Genomic DNA, 14002 nt, shown 5'->3' on the forward strand with positions numbered 1-14002 from the left:
TGTTTGGTGGGCAGGGATAAAGCAATTCTTTACAGACACAATAAATGGTAACCTTGCACTTGACCTTCTCTGTCTGATTCTGTTCCCTTGTTGAAACGACTCGGGTTAGCTGTCTGGGTGCTGGCATTGTTCTGGATCAAGCGGCTTCCAATGGTATTTTGCTCTGTAGTGGTATTTTAAAATTATGTGTACATTAAAGAGGGAAAAAGAAACAATCTTCTTTAATCTCATTCCATAATCCCTGAACCGCAGATGACCCTTCAAGAGAATCTTGCTTCTCTCCTTTGTTTGGGCTAATTACACTCTGCTACATAAATTATGGCTCCAATTTGCAACAAGGCATTGAATTCATTAGTGGCATTGAGCAAAGTGCTTCTTAAAGATCCCATGGCTAGAGCTACACGAGATTGGGGTTTCCATCCCGGCTCGGCAATAGATTTACTGTGGGGCCTCGGGCAAATAATTTAATCTCACTATCGGCCTCAGTTTCCCCACCAGTAAAATGGCATTGATAGCTCCCTACTCCACCGGGATGTAATCCACTAACACTCAGGGGCTGCTCTGATACAACTGATGATGAGTGCCATAGAAAAACCTACAAATAAACATGGGAGACCAGGCAGCAGAAGCGGGTGGGGTGGGGGGGACCCTTGAGTGTAGGAATTTGCTCTGTGATTGAACAGAGTCCCAACCCACTGACCTTCAGGGTGTAATATAAGAACCATCTATTTACTTAGGCATTTGCCTAAGCAGGGGGGTGATTACAGAGAATACAGAGGTAGCTTTATTCTGGACAGGGAATTTTTTAGGCTGACCTTTGGCAATAGTGTTTTGCACAAGAAATAGCAAGACATTTTACGTGTCACACAATAGAAAACGACCACTGTGCATTATTGCCGTGTACATGTTGAACACACGATTAGAATCTGGCTCAGAGGACCAGGTCTTTAGTGTAAATTGGTGTGGCTACTCTGAAGTCAGTGGAGCTGCCTCGGTTTATATCACCAAAGGATCTGGCACACGATCCAAATGTAAGCCCAGCAAAGCCAGGGAACCAAGATATAAGGGCAAAACTCCACTCTTTACTTGTGCCCAGGGACTTCAGCATGTATCTTATGTTGTTCTGAGATGTCTTCAGCACTCAGGCACAGTAGGGTGTATTAAGGCAGTGTCGCCTAATGGATAGAGCACTAGGAGAGCTGGCTTGTATCCCTGTTTCTGCCATTAGCTGTTGGGTGACATTGGGCAAGTCACTACCCTGCTCATTGCCTCAGTTTCCCCATCTGTAAAAAGGGAATAATGATACTGACTTTCTTTATAAAGTACTTTGAGACCTACTGATGAAAAGTGATGAATAAGAGCTAGGGATAAGGCTGAGGGAAACTGGGGTTATTTAGTCTGCAGAAGAGAAGAATATGGGGGGATTTGATAGCAGCCTTCAACTCCCTGAAGGGGGGTTCCAAAGAGGATGGAGCTCGGCTGTTCTCAGGGGTGGCAGATGACAGAACGAGGAGTAATGGTCTCCAGTTGCAGTGGGGGAGGTTTAGGTTGGAAAGTAGGAAACACTATTTCACTAGGAGGGTGGTGAAGCACTGGAATGGGTTATTTAGGGTGGTGGAATCTCCACGCTTAGAGGTTTTTAAAGCCCGGCTTGACAAAGCCTTGGCTGGGATGATTTAGTTGGGGTTGGTCCTGCTTTGAGCAGGGGGTTGGGCTAGATACCTCCTGAGGTCTCTTCCTGCCCTAATATTCTATGATTCTATGACTAAGGGAAATGGCCGGATCCTCAGCTAGTATAAAATGGTGCAGCTCCATCAACGTCAACGGAGCTACGCCCATTTAAATCAACTGGCCCTTTATTCAGAGTGATTTACTGGGTTTGCCTCATGGCTGTATTCCCCCCCCCCCCCCCCCGTTCACGCTTTCTATGTAGTCTGAATGAGAGAGCTGCTTGTAGACCATGGTCTTATCCACGGAGTTGGGGAGATATATGTACAGACTAGTGGGTCTGAGCCCAGAGCTGGACATCAGGCACTGCTGTGTTCTAATCCCAGCTCTGAGGCTAGCTTCCTCTGTTCCCCTGGGGCCCGTTGCTTCACAGCTCCATGCCTCAGTTTCCCCATCTGTCAAACAAAGATAATGTTTCTTGCTCCATCCTATGGTCCCTCGCGGGGAAGTCGTTGAGGATTAATTCGTTAATATCCACAAAAGTCTTTGAAGATGAAAACCTCCGAAGAAATGCTAAGAATTACTGAGCTCTCTTCTCCTACCCCAGAAATCTTTTCATGTCACACTTCCATTTCTGCAAAATGGGGAGAGAGGGTTTCAAATCTTTCAAAGACCAATGCCTCCAAATAGGATTCCCTTGGGATGTTTGGTCTTGATCAAGTCAGACTCCCCCTGAGTACTCACCCTGGTTTCTTCAAATAAAGCCTCTGTAGGAAATGCAAGATACTAATGATACCACCTTATAAATACCTAGTTCCACTACTTGGTCTTTTATCCCAGTGCATCTGCTTTTCCTGACTGCCGTTTTCCCTCTCCAGCCAAGCCGTTGGCTGCACCGTGCCCTACTGTAGCATCAACTGCACAGCTAATTAATACCCCATTTACCTCATCTTCCAGATTATTAACAGCAAGGGGGTTAAATGACAAAACCGCCCCATGCCCAGTCCTGCAGCAAACCAACTCCCCACCCCGACTTGACACTTTGCCATTTGTTTACTATCCTCCTGCCAGATTTCAGCACATGTGGCAGTGCTTATATCCCAGGCAATTTGAATGAATTATTTGGGTAAGATTTCACAAGGCGCTGTGTCAAATGCTTAATTAAAGTTCCGATCTATTACGCTGCCTGCATCTCAGGCTGTAATTCGATCAGAAAAGCTATTGAGTTTGTCGGGCACCGGTTTGCTCTCTGTGACCCCAGTTGTTTATTGCTCAGGGTCCCATTAACCCCTCGGTGCCTGCAGAGCTCTTCTCGGACTATACTCTGCATCCATACACTTCTATCGGCTCATTACATCTCCTTGCCTCGGTTCGCTCTAGAAGGACCTGATCTAAAGCCCCCCCGAAGTCAGTGGGAGTCTTTCCATTGATTTCAATAGATGGTGAATTAGACCCAGATTTTCAAAGCCACCTAGATAGAAAATCTGACCCTATATTAAGCAACCTGCTCCATGTGTGTTCAATCCCATGGCAATAGATCCTGCAACATACCCAAGACTCTAACTGAATCCAGCTGCAGCCCCACTCTAGCTGTTTTCCTGATCCTGACCCCTCTCTCCACTGAAGGTGGCCTGAAAGCTATTCCAGCCCAGAGACATCTTTAGTGCCACAGAGCCAGGGCTGGCTCCAAGCACCAGCTTAACAAGCAGGTACTTGGGGCGGCCAAGGGAGAGGGGCGACACCTGCGGCAATTTGGGGGCGGCAGGTCCCTCATTCCCTCTAGAAGCAAAGGACCTACTGCTGAACTGCTACCGCCGATCGCGGCTGTCCCCCAATTTTTTTTTTTTTTTTTTTTGCTTGGGGTGGCAGAAATGCTGGAGCCGGCCCTGCACAGAGCCGCTTGTGTTTCGTCTCTGCAAGCTTCATCCAACTGAATATTCTTCCCTGGTTCTTTCCTTCTCCGTTTCCAGGACATCACCTCCTTAATCCTCAGAGCTTTGCGTCAGCCCCATCCAAAGCCACATCAGCCTCCTTATTGCTCCTGGTGGGTCTCTTTTTCCTGGCATTATGGCCTCTTGCTCCTCAGTTATGCTGGGCAAAGTCCAGAGAACCTGACTCGGTTTCTTACTCAGACTAAGTTTGCTCCAGCCTTTTTCTGTTCTTGGGGGTGCTTCTTCCCCTTACTTTCTTCACCCAGGTTTTGGGTTCCCACGTGAGCTCAAAGTTTCCCAGTATTCCTTGCATCCTTCTGAGTGTCTTTCTAATCCTGGTGTGCCATCCTGTTCTCTTCAGCTGGTTCAATGGTTCTCTATCCATTCACCAGTCAATATCACTATGAGATGGTGGGCTAGCTCACTAGCCCTGGAAGGAGTAAGTTTCCCATCTGTAGAATGGGAATAATAATCCTCCTTTTGTCTGTTTTGCCCATTTAGAATGTAAACTCTTTGGGATAGGGATTGTCTCTTACGATGCGTTTGTACAGTGCCTAGCTCAGTGGGGCTAGGATCTTGCTTGGAACCTCTAGGTGCTACCATAATACAGATAGTAACAGGTCAGAAATCAGCCTGTACCCCTTGCCTACATTGTCTCCCTGCCATTCCAACAGGAACATTGCTCATCTTCTGCATCTGGCTGGAGAGGCAGAGTGGTCTATGAGCGCTTGCACAAGGCTAAGAGCCTCTGACTTTCTTTGTTCTAATCCAGCTCTGCAACTTACTCTGTGACAAGTCACTTGGGCCTAGATCTTCAACGATATTTAGGTGCTTAACTCCCAAGGACTTCAATGTATTTCTTCGCACAAGGCACAGTCAACCTGCGGAACTCCTTGCCAGAGGATATGGAGAAGACCAAGACTTTAACAGGGTTCAAAAAGGAATTAGAGAAGTTCGTGGAGGATAGGTCCATCAATGGCAATTAGCCAGGATGGGCAGGGATGGTGTCCCTAGCCTCTGTTTGCCAGAAGCTGGGGATGGGCTACAGGGGATGGATCACTTGGTGATTCCCGGTTCTGTTCATTCCCTCCGGGGCACCTGGCACTGGCCACTGTTGGAAGACACAGGCTACTGGGCTGGATGGACCGCTGGTCTGACCCAGTATGTGCATCCTAAATACCGCAGACGGTCAGGGCCTTGACCCCTATGCGTCTGAAGAATGTTGACATCATTCTTGGTTACCTACCTTTCAAGAGCATTGGGAGGATTGCTGCAATTAGTTGGTGTTAGTGTGCTTTGAAGATTCAAAGCAAAATGTGTGATCTCGAGATCCTCCAGTAGCTCTTGTGTGTCCCAGTAAAGACTTCTTGGGTAAAATCTAGCCTTACTGTATTCAATGGCAAACCTCTCATGATTTCAATAGGGCCAGGATTTGACTTCTGACCTCTAGTGAGGTCCTTTTCTTTCATTACAACATGTCAGAGTCTGGGCTGTTGAACGTGGAGGAGCAAATTAAGCCTTGGCATAAGCAGGTGTAATGAAGTCAATGGACTTGGAGATTTTTAAAACACGTTCGTCAATACTGAAGCACATTGAAGTTTATGGCCCCAACTGCCTGAAAAGAAAGGCATAAGAAACATGACCGGGGCTGTGAAGTAGAGCTAGGGAAAGCAGAGAAATATAGACAGCACCTTGGAGCTGGGAAAGTTGTACAGAAGTCGGTAGAGTCACGTTGTTACTACTGAAGAGAAGCAGCTAGTCCTTGATGAAGCTGGTTTTCCATCTGAGTGAAGGACCAGATGCCTGTTGTCTATGGCGTTCACTGGCTCTGTATTCGATTTCTCCAGGCTGTGGATGCACATAGATTTATAGCTGCCTTAATTGGTTCCCTATGAAATGATCGAGTTACGCATATAATTGTCTGATCATTAGGATGGGGGCTGGGGCACAAGTGCCAGGCTATGAAAGAAGAGAGGAAGGGTGGATGGCAAGATTTTAGTGGTCGCTGAAGAGGTTATGTTTCTAATGACCCAGAGTCTCTGCCCAAGTCACTTGCCTGGGTCTAACTGAAGCCAGGTGGACACCGCGTAGTGGGGAGATAATCTAGGGCACATGAAGAGTCCTGAATGAGCACATCCAGAGGCGTCCAAGATTGCTCTGGGCCATGGGGAAAACAGCACCGTGTCCAAAGTCCCTTCCAAGACATGCAAGTCAAAGGAATCATGTTGCCATCAATGTCCTATTCTAATGGGTGCAAGATGTTTGGATCTGTTGGTCCAAGAATTTTAATTCAGGAGCAGTGCACAAAAACTATTTGCACAAAAGGGTATTGCACAAATACAGATGGTGCAGTCATATCGCCCAAGTAACATGGTGCGCAAAGATGTGTCTAAAATGTCACGGAACTATTGCATTGCGACACCCCCCCATTGATTACACTTCTGTTATGTGGCACTGTGTCTGCTCCTCTGGGGCAAACTCAACCCAGATGCCTTTAATAGAGTTGCACCCTTTTATACATCAAGACTCAGTTTCACCCATGACGTTAAACAGGACGGAAGAACCATTGGCACTGGGAACCCCCACAGCCTACTTGTGTGTTGACTCATAACTTTGTCTACACTACATTCCTGCGTGAGTTGCGTAGCAAACTGTGTCATGCATGATGGATCTGGGCCACGTCATTTCACAAGCCCGCAATAACACCAGGGGTTAGGAGTCTGACTGGGGGATGAATAAGCAGGAAAAGGGACAAAGGCCGTAACAACAGGTAACAGTCGCAGTTAGTGGCACAGAGGATCAATTCCAGAGGGAGCTGGGCCGACGTACACCAGCTGCAGAGCTTGGTTAGAGCTAGAAAAGTGACTATGAACAAGGATGTTGGGCCGGAGGGTCCTGCTGAGCGCTGCATGCTCAGGTGGGCGATCTTCCCCTTTCCGGGCAGAAGGGGGTGCTGCCTCCTCCGCGCCCGCCTCTTCCCTCCCCATCCTGTGAGGAGGGCACGCTACCGGATGTGGGATCTGCATGTGGGGATAGAGGTGGCAGGGAGTGCAGTTGAAGAGAGGACTGGGTTGCTTAATGCATTGTCCTGCCCATCATCCTTGCAGGGAATCTGCTCCGAAGTGAGCAATACTCAGAGCCCGTTAGCCTGGTGGGACCTTCCAGAGAGCTGGGGGCAGAGACGGGTGAGGAGCAGAGGTTCCTCAAAGCCGGTGTACAAGAAGAGGATGTCTGTGCGGATAGTCCTTTCATCTGGCAGATCACCCAAGGTCTGTTGGTTCCGGGGGGCCAAAAGCTGTGCACTTTCTGCCAGGAATAGGAGAGAAATTCTACCATCCACCCTCCCCCCGTTCACCCCAATGGAACGATGGGGTACTAACTCCTCACGGTGACTCTCATACAGTGTACCAACCCAACTCTCCTGTCTTCTGGCAAGAGGGGACAATCTGGCCCATCCCAGGGCTCTGTGTCTAGTCTCTCTCAACGATGGATCCCAGTTGCTCAATATGCGACTCCACATTCTGCCTTGCAAGCTCCACCGACAAGGTCTGAAGAGCCAGCTGCTTTCATCCTGCCCCTTGCACGTCATCACCTGTGACAAAGAGCCTGCGACCGGATGCCAGCTGATGGTGTGATGGAGGAGGATGAATGGGGCCGAATGGAATCCAGCCCGCTCTTGCAGGGCCATCCTGTCAATGCCGCACTAACCAGAGAAACGAAAGCAAGGCAAGCAGCTATTACTCACGGCTTGACACATGGTGGGGAGCAGAGACATTGAGTAAGAAAGTGCTATTTATACTGTCAGCTTTTCCCACTGAAGACCCAATCCTGCTCCCACTGAATCACCGGGAAGAGAAGCAAGCTGCAAAATGGCATCTGAGGCCTTGATGCTGCAAGGCACTGAGAACACTCTGCTCCCATTGGCTTCAGGGGGGTTTTGAGGGTAGTCAGCACCTGGCGGAAGGCGCACAGCATCTTACAGGATCGGGCCCTTCGCTAGAAGTTGGATCAGTCCCCTCCTGGCAGGTCTGATGTGACCATAATTTACATAGTTCAGTACCGGAAAGAGAGGAATTGTTCAAAGAACCGCAATGACAAAAGTTACATTGGCTCAGCAAGCTACTAGCAGGAGGGGGGGCGGGGGGGGGGAAATCTAACTTTGCCAGGCTTACAACCTACTCAGAAATCAGGGGTCTAGGGTCTTGGTAGCTTGAAGGCTCCACTTCTGACTGGCTTCAGTGAAATGCGAGTCCTGTGCTGCTCCATGGCACGGCCCATTCTTAGATTCGCCCCGTCGGCCTCAGCAGCGGAGCCAGAATGACTTTCAGAGAAGAATCTCGCTGGCTTGCCTAGTACAGGCTTCCAGATAATATAAAAACAAAACATGTTTTTCACATTAAATTTCCCTTGAAAAACAATGGTTTAAATTAAGGGTAAAAAGGAGAGGGGGGGGGGGAAAAGAGAAAGAAAAGAGAAGAAAACTTTAGCGAAACTCCAAAAAGTTTAATGAAACTCCAAACTTTTTTAAAAATAAGTTCTAGAGGTTTCATGAACCCGAAAAGGCAGGTGGGTTCTCCCACCATGACCTGCTCCAATAGATCAACCCCTCCAGCAAGGACTGGGAATATCAGCAGGGCAAAGAGATGAATGAATGATTGATTATTATTGGCTCTCCAGTTCTTAGAAGCCCCGCCCCTGGATTGGGGCCCTGTTGGGCTGGGCACTATGTACCAAAAGCCAGTCCCTGCCCCAAAGAGCTTATCATCTAAAGAGGACAGACAAACAGTGGAAAAGTAAAGAGACTTGCTCAAGATCACACAAGCAGGTCAGTGGCGGGGCTGGGAACAGAATCCACACCTTCTGTCCCAAGAATTTATCTGGACCCCAACACTGCAGTATCTGAGCGCCTCCCAATCTTTAATGGGTTTATCCGCACCCCGCTGTGGGGAATGGCAGTACCATTATCCCTGTTGTGCAGATCACACCGAGTTGGTCTACATTACAGCAGGGCCGCCCGGGCGGGGGGGGCAGAGGATTGAGGAGGGAGGGGGGCAATTTGCCCCAGGCCCCGCGAGCCCTGGCCGAGAATCCCTTCCCTGGCTACTCACCCGGCGGCGGTCCAGGTCTTCGGCAGCATTTCGGCGGCGGGTCCTTCAGTGCTGCGGAAGATGCGGAGTGAGTGAAGGACCCGCCGCCGCCGCCGCCGACTCGGAGTGCCAGCCGGTGAGTACAAGCACCGCAGTGGGTGGCGTCTTTTTTTATGTCTGCTCCCCCACTTTGCCCCAGGCCCCCTGAATCCTCTGGGCGGCCCTGCGTTACAGTGGCTAAGCTAGAGGACTGCAGCTGTAGCGTGGACACTTCCTACAGCAATGGAAGGGGATTTTCCATCAGTGTAGGTAATCCATCTCTCGGAGAGGCAGTTGCCAGAGGGACAGAAGAATCCTGGCTGTGTCTATAGCAGGCGTTAGGTCTACCTAGCTACGTCACACAGGGTGTGAGACTTTTCTCAGCCCTGAGCAATGTAGGTAGGTAGACCTACGTTTTAGGTACATACCAGACTTCTGTGACTTGCCCAGAATCACACAAGGGTGTGCCACTTCGGATAGTGGTTTTAGGCGATGTGCACACATGATTTGGTGGAAAGCGGATTGAGCCCCTCAAACTCAATTCACGCAGGCCACCAAACAGCCACCAGATAACTTTTGGTCATTGCAGCTGGGGCTGGTTTTGAACCTGTGAGCCAGAGGTGAAAGGCTCTTTGGGTGGAGGTGGGGCTAGAAATGTAATCCTTATGATCTGCCTGTACATTCATTCAAAGGGAAACTGATTCAAATCCAACATGACGTGAGTGACTGGTTCAGTGCTGACAGTCCCTGAAGCGTTTGTAACAAGCCTAGCAGCTTTCCTTTGAATGGTCTCCAATTTATGAATTAAAATATGCAATTATAGATCATCTGAGGTGGGGGAAAGCCAGGAGCCCAGCTACTCTATTTATTCTCACTTGCCCAGAAACACAACACAGAGCTAGGCTTTGGCACCTTTGAGCTTCTCCTGGCTTCAAGGATCTTTCTAAGGCAGAATCCGGGGTTGGTTCTGTGCCTTGCAGGAGAGAATTGCATCTGCCATTCTGGAACTAACCAGCTCTGGGTCTGCACGGCAGAGTTTGGATCTGAATTGTGGGGCAGGCTGGGAGAGTTTGAAACTGGGATTTTAACTCTGGATAGCACTTAAAACAAAGCCCCTTGTTCTGGGGCGGGGACGTGGTTCTCGAAGTAGCTCTCCCCTGGACATGTATGGTTTTGTGAAACAGGATTTAGGGTGACGGAGGTGGTATGCAACAGCTCAGCTTTAACCCCAGACTTGCTGATGACCTCTCAGCTTTTATGAATAGGAAATATACAGCGCTTGGGAGCCCCCGGCTTCCACAACGTGATGTGGATCTGGGGTGTGCAGGGGGAGGAACTGTGAAGGGAACACGTCTGTGCAAGGCGACATCTCCGTGGAATAACATCTGAGAGTCTGGGATTTATATAAACACTGCAGAGCTCATGTCAGCAAATCCAGGAGTCGGATGGATTTCCCCACAGCTTTGTTACTTCCCGCAGGGCATGTCTGGATAGAGAAGGCCCCAGCTCCAGGCTCTTCTGCCGGCTAACCACCTTTGAGCAATATAAACTAGACCCCACGCAGCTGGCACGCTGGACTTCCCCCAGCCCAAAATGGGAGCAAGTGTGTGCCATGAACACACGTCACACATGTATGCTGTAGAGCCTCAGTGTCTGAGCCGCCTATCACCCCTCACCAACAGCCTGGCAGAGTGGCATTGTCTGAATGAAGTAACGTCTCGGGACATGATCTCATGGTTAACGCCCACAGGCCCTTGGATGGAATGCAAGCGGCCGGGTCATGTGAATGGAACAAGAGGTGCCCTGACTCTATTCCTCTGAGCTTCTTGGGCATGCTGCATCTCATGTGCATGAGCCAGACAGAATCACTTGCTTGGGGCTGGGTATGATCTGTAGCTGCTTCCTGCAGGGAGCTGAACAGAGAAGAGTCTACTGCTTTGCAGTGGTGCTAGATTAAACTTCCCCTTTTCCTGCAGGTGTGGACAGTTTAAAGGTCTAAGCATTGGCCTTGCTACATTTACTCTCCCTGTAATCACAGGGACAGAATCCCAAGTGAGGTCTCCAACCCTTCATCTTAAAAGGAGATATATTCAGCCACTGCAGTTTACTCCATGTGCCTCTCAGATGTGTCCTTTCAGGCCTGTCTCTTCCTTGTGGACATTTAAGTGTTTGTGATATTTTCCACTGCCCTTAGCCAAAATTCTCCTTCTTTCCTTGCTGCCTTCCCTGAATGGTTATGGCTGCATTCCAGCAATTGCTAGAAAAGCATTTTGGGAATGGAAGGTGCTGTATACGGATAACTTAGCGCTGAGCAACTAATTCAGAGAGGATAACGGATTCAAACCATTTTGCCTCCTGGTCAATCTTCTGCAAACAGACGGCAGTTTTCTCATATTTGCTATTCAAGAGCATTAGCAGAAAATGTTCGTGGCTGGCAGCTCACTTGCAAATATTCAAAACGGAGTCCGTTTGGATTGGACACATGTACCACCTGAGAATTTTCTGCCCCCACTAAACGAGGATAACTCTTAGAATTGGCTTCCCAGTACAAATATGCATCACTCTGAATTTGATAACGGCTTTCCGTCAATGACCATTGACGTTTGCTTAAAATGTGAGGTTTCTGCCAATGCTCCTGCTGGTGAACCTGTGTGCTAGAAATCATGCAGAACAGGGGCAGGCACTCAGCAAAGCAGGCTCATTTAAACCATCGGATGTTTGCAGCAAATCTTTCCTGCAGTATTCGCCCAGCTCCCACTATTATCTCCTTAAATGGCTGGATTTACTCACAGGGGATAATATTCACCCAAGTGAAGAGAGCGCATGTGAATCTCTGCTTGACTTATGTCCCACAAGAGGGAAGAGCTGGGCATCTGTAGTATCAACTGGTACAATCTCTTCCTTTGTCTCCAGGCGGCCTTCTAAAGATCAACCGCTTTGGAATCTCCCTCACCACATCTGTTATCCAGGATGTGGCCTCTGGTGGGACAGACTATGCAAAGTGGCTGCCAATACACTCTACTATCCCAGTGCAGAAATGCAAGATTCAGCCTCTACTAACTACCCATCTATCTATCTCTACCCATCTGTCCACAGGCATTTAGATGCCAACTGCTGGGACTGAAACTTTCTCAGGTTTGTAAATCTGTCCACAAGCGTGTAGTTTCCTCTCTGGATCGGTCAGAGTGCCTCTAAAGGGCCTTTCTTTCCATTGTCCACTCATCTTCTCTCACCTAAGATGAGAAACAGCAGCACTGAAGAATAGAGTTGCTTTTGCGCATCAGTCCATTGACCTCCAGCACCAACAATAGCGAATACTTGATGCTTCCGAGGACAGTGCAAACCTCTCCAGCTGTGCACTTTGTTTGTACATCTAGTACAATGGGGCCCTGCTCCATGACTGGGGCTCCCACGCTCTACGGCAATACAAATAAGACAAACCACAATAATGACGGGGAAATTATTTCCTGCTTGCTCCAGGCTATCAGCGCCTTAAGCCCTGAAATGTGAGATTTGATCACCCTTTTCTCAATATGCCTACGTGAAAATATTATCAATGATTATTAAAATGATACAGCTGCCATATTTGACTCCATCCCTTCCTTTGTCCGGGACACAGAAAGCAAAGGAGTATTTCCTGCTTGTTATAGATGTACAGCCATTCGCTACAGCTTGTTCTCCTACCATGGCACAGAGTAAAAAAAGGAGAGAGAGGTCCAAGTCAAAAAAGTCAGATCAGAACTTTCCTTAAGTTTGAGAGGTGTCAGAAGCCAGGGATTTGGGTTCAGACTAGTATAGTTGGTGGGAATTTACAAAGTTTGGCTCTAGATTTAGAGCGGAACTGTCAGCCGGGTCAGGGGATTTCAGATGTGATGTTTCTGTCTAGACTCATCTCCTATAAAAAGGAGGGACTCACCAGTTACAGGAATAGCTAGCAGAATCGTGAATCAATTACCAATCAATTGTGAAAGTTTCTCAACAAATACTAGAATCCTTACTAATGACTCTACAGTAACTGACTAGTTACTAATCAGCTGCAGAATTTGCTAAGCAATTGTTAGAATTTCTAAGCAATTACTAAGCACTTCTAGAAATAGATGCTCAATTACTAATCAGTTGCTATAACAATGTCTAAACCGCTCCAGAAAAAGCCAATCATTTAGTAACCAATCGCAACATTTTGTACCACTGTCCCTCAGCTGTTTAATTTTTTTTAAATAAACTGACAATTTCACAGAGTTTGACCTCTCTGCTTTTCAGAAGTACAAAAATTCACTGAGTAAAAACACCTCTTCTTCTTAAAAACCTGAGCCAATGGCACCCTCTCGTGGATACAGATTAATTTGATGCTTAGGCATCTATGCAGCGGCCCCTTTTTTGTGCGTGACCAGATTCTTCTGTTGTATTAACTGTTGGCGTCAGTGGAGTTCTTGGGGTGAATTAGATCCCTCCTGGGGGAGGGATAGCTCAGTGGTTTGAGCATTGGCCTGCTAAACCCAGGATTGTGAGTTCAATCCTTGGGGGGGCCACTTGGGGATCTGGAGCAAAATCAGTACTTGGTCCTGCTAGTGAAGGCAGGGGGCTGGACTCGATGACCTTTCAAGGTCCTTTCCAGTTCTAGGAGATGGGATATCTCCATTAATAGTTGTAATAGTAGTTGTTATGTGCAGCTAGGAAGAATATTCTCAAACCACCACATACATACACAATCTATTCTCTGATATCAGGGGGTAGCCGTGTTAATCTGTAGCCACAAAAACAACAAGGAGTCCAGTGGCACCTTAAAGACTAACAGATTTATTTGGGCATAAGCTTTTGTGCGTAAAAACCCACTTCTTCAGATGCTTCTGCCTTCAGATGCATCTGAAAAAGTGGTTTTTTTTACCCACAAAAGCTTATGTCCAAATAAATCTGTTAGTCTTTAAGGTGCCACCGGACTCCCTATCTATTCTCTGAGTCTCATGTTGATGGGTGAATTTGGGTGTGGAATTGTGACATTTGCCTCTTATTATTTATATCACGGTAGCATCTATAAGCCCCACCCATGATCAGGACCCCACTGCGCTAGGCTCTGTACAGACACAGAACATAAAGACAGTGCCTGCTCCACAGAGCTTACAATCTAAGTAACGTGCCTGGCATAGAGCTGTTTTTACCATCGTGTTCTTTCTCCGAACACTGTGATTAAAAATAGCCAGCACTTGCTAAAATAAAGCTAGGATCCTGCACATACACACGCATACAGGTCTGTCGCATCTTACGCGCATGTTAAATGCG

Source organism: Trachemys scripta, chromosome 22 (genome assembly GCF_013100865.1).
Source record: "Trachemys scripta elegans isolate TJP31775 chromosome 22, CAS_Tse_1.0, whole genome shotgun sequence".
Classification (NCBI taxonomy): Eukaryota; Metazoa; Chordata; order Testudines; family Emydidae; genus Trachemys; species Trachemys scripta.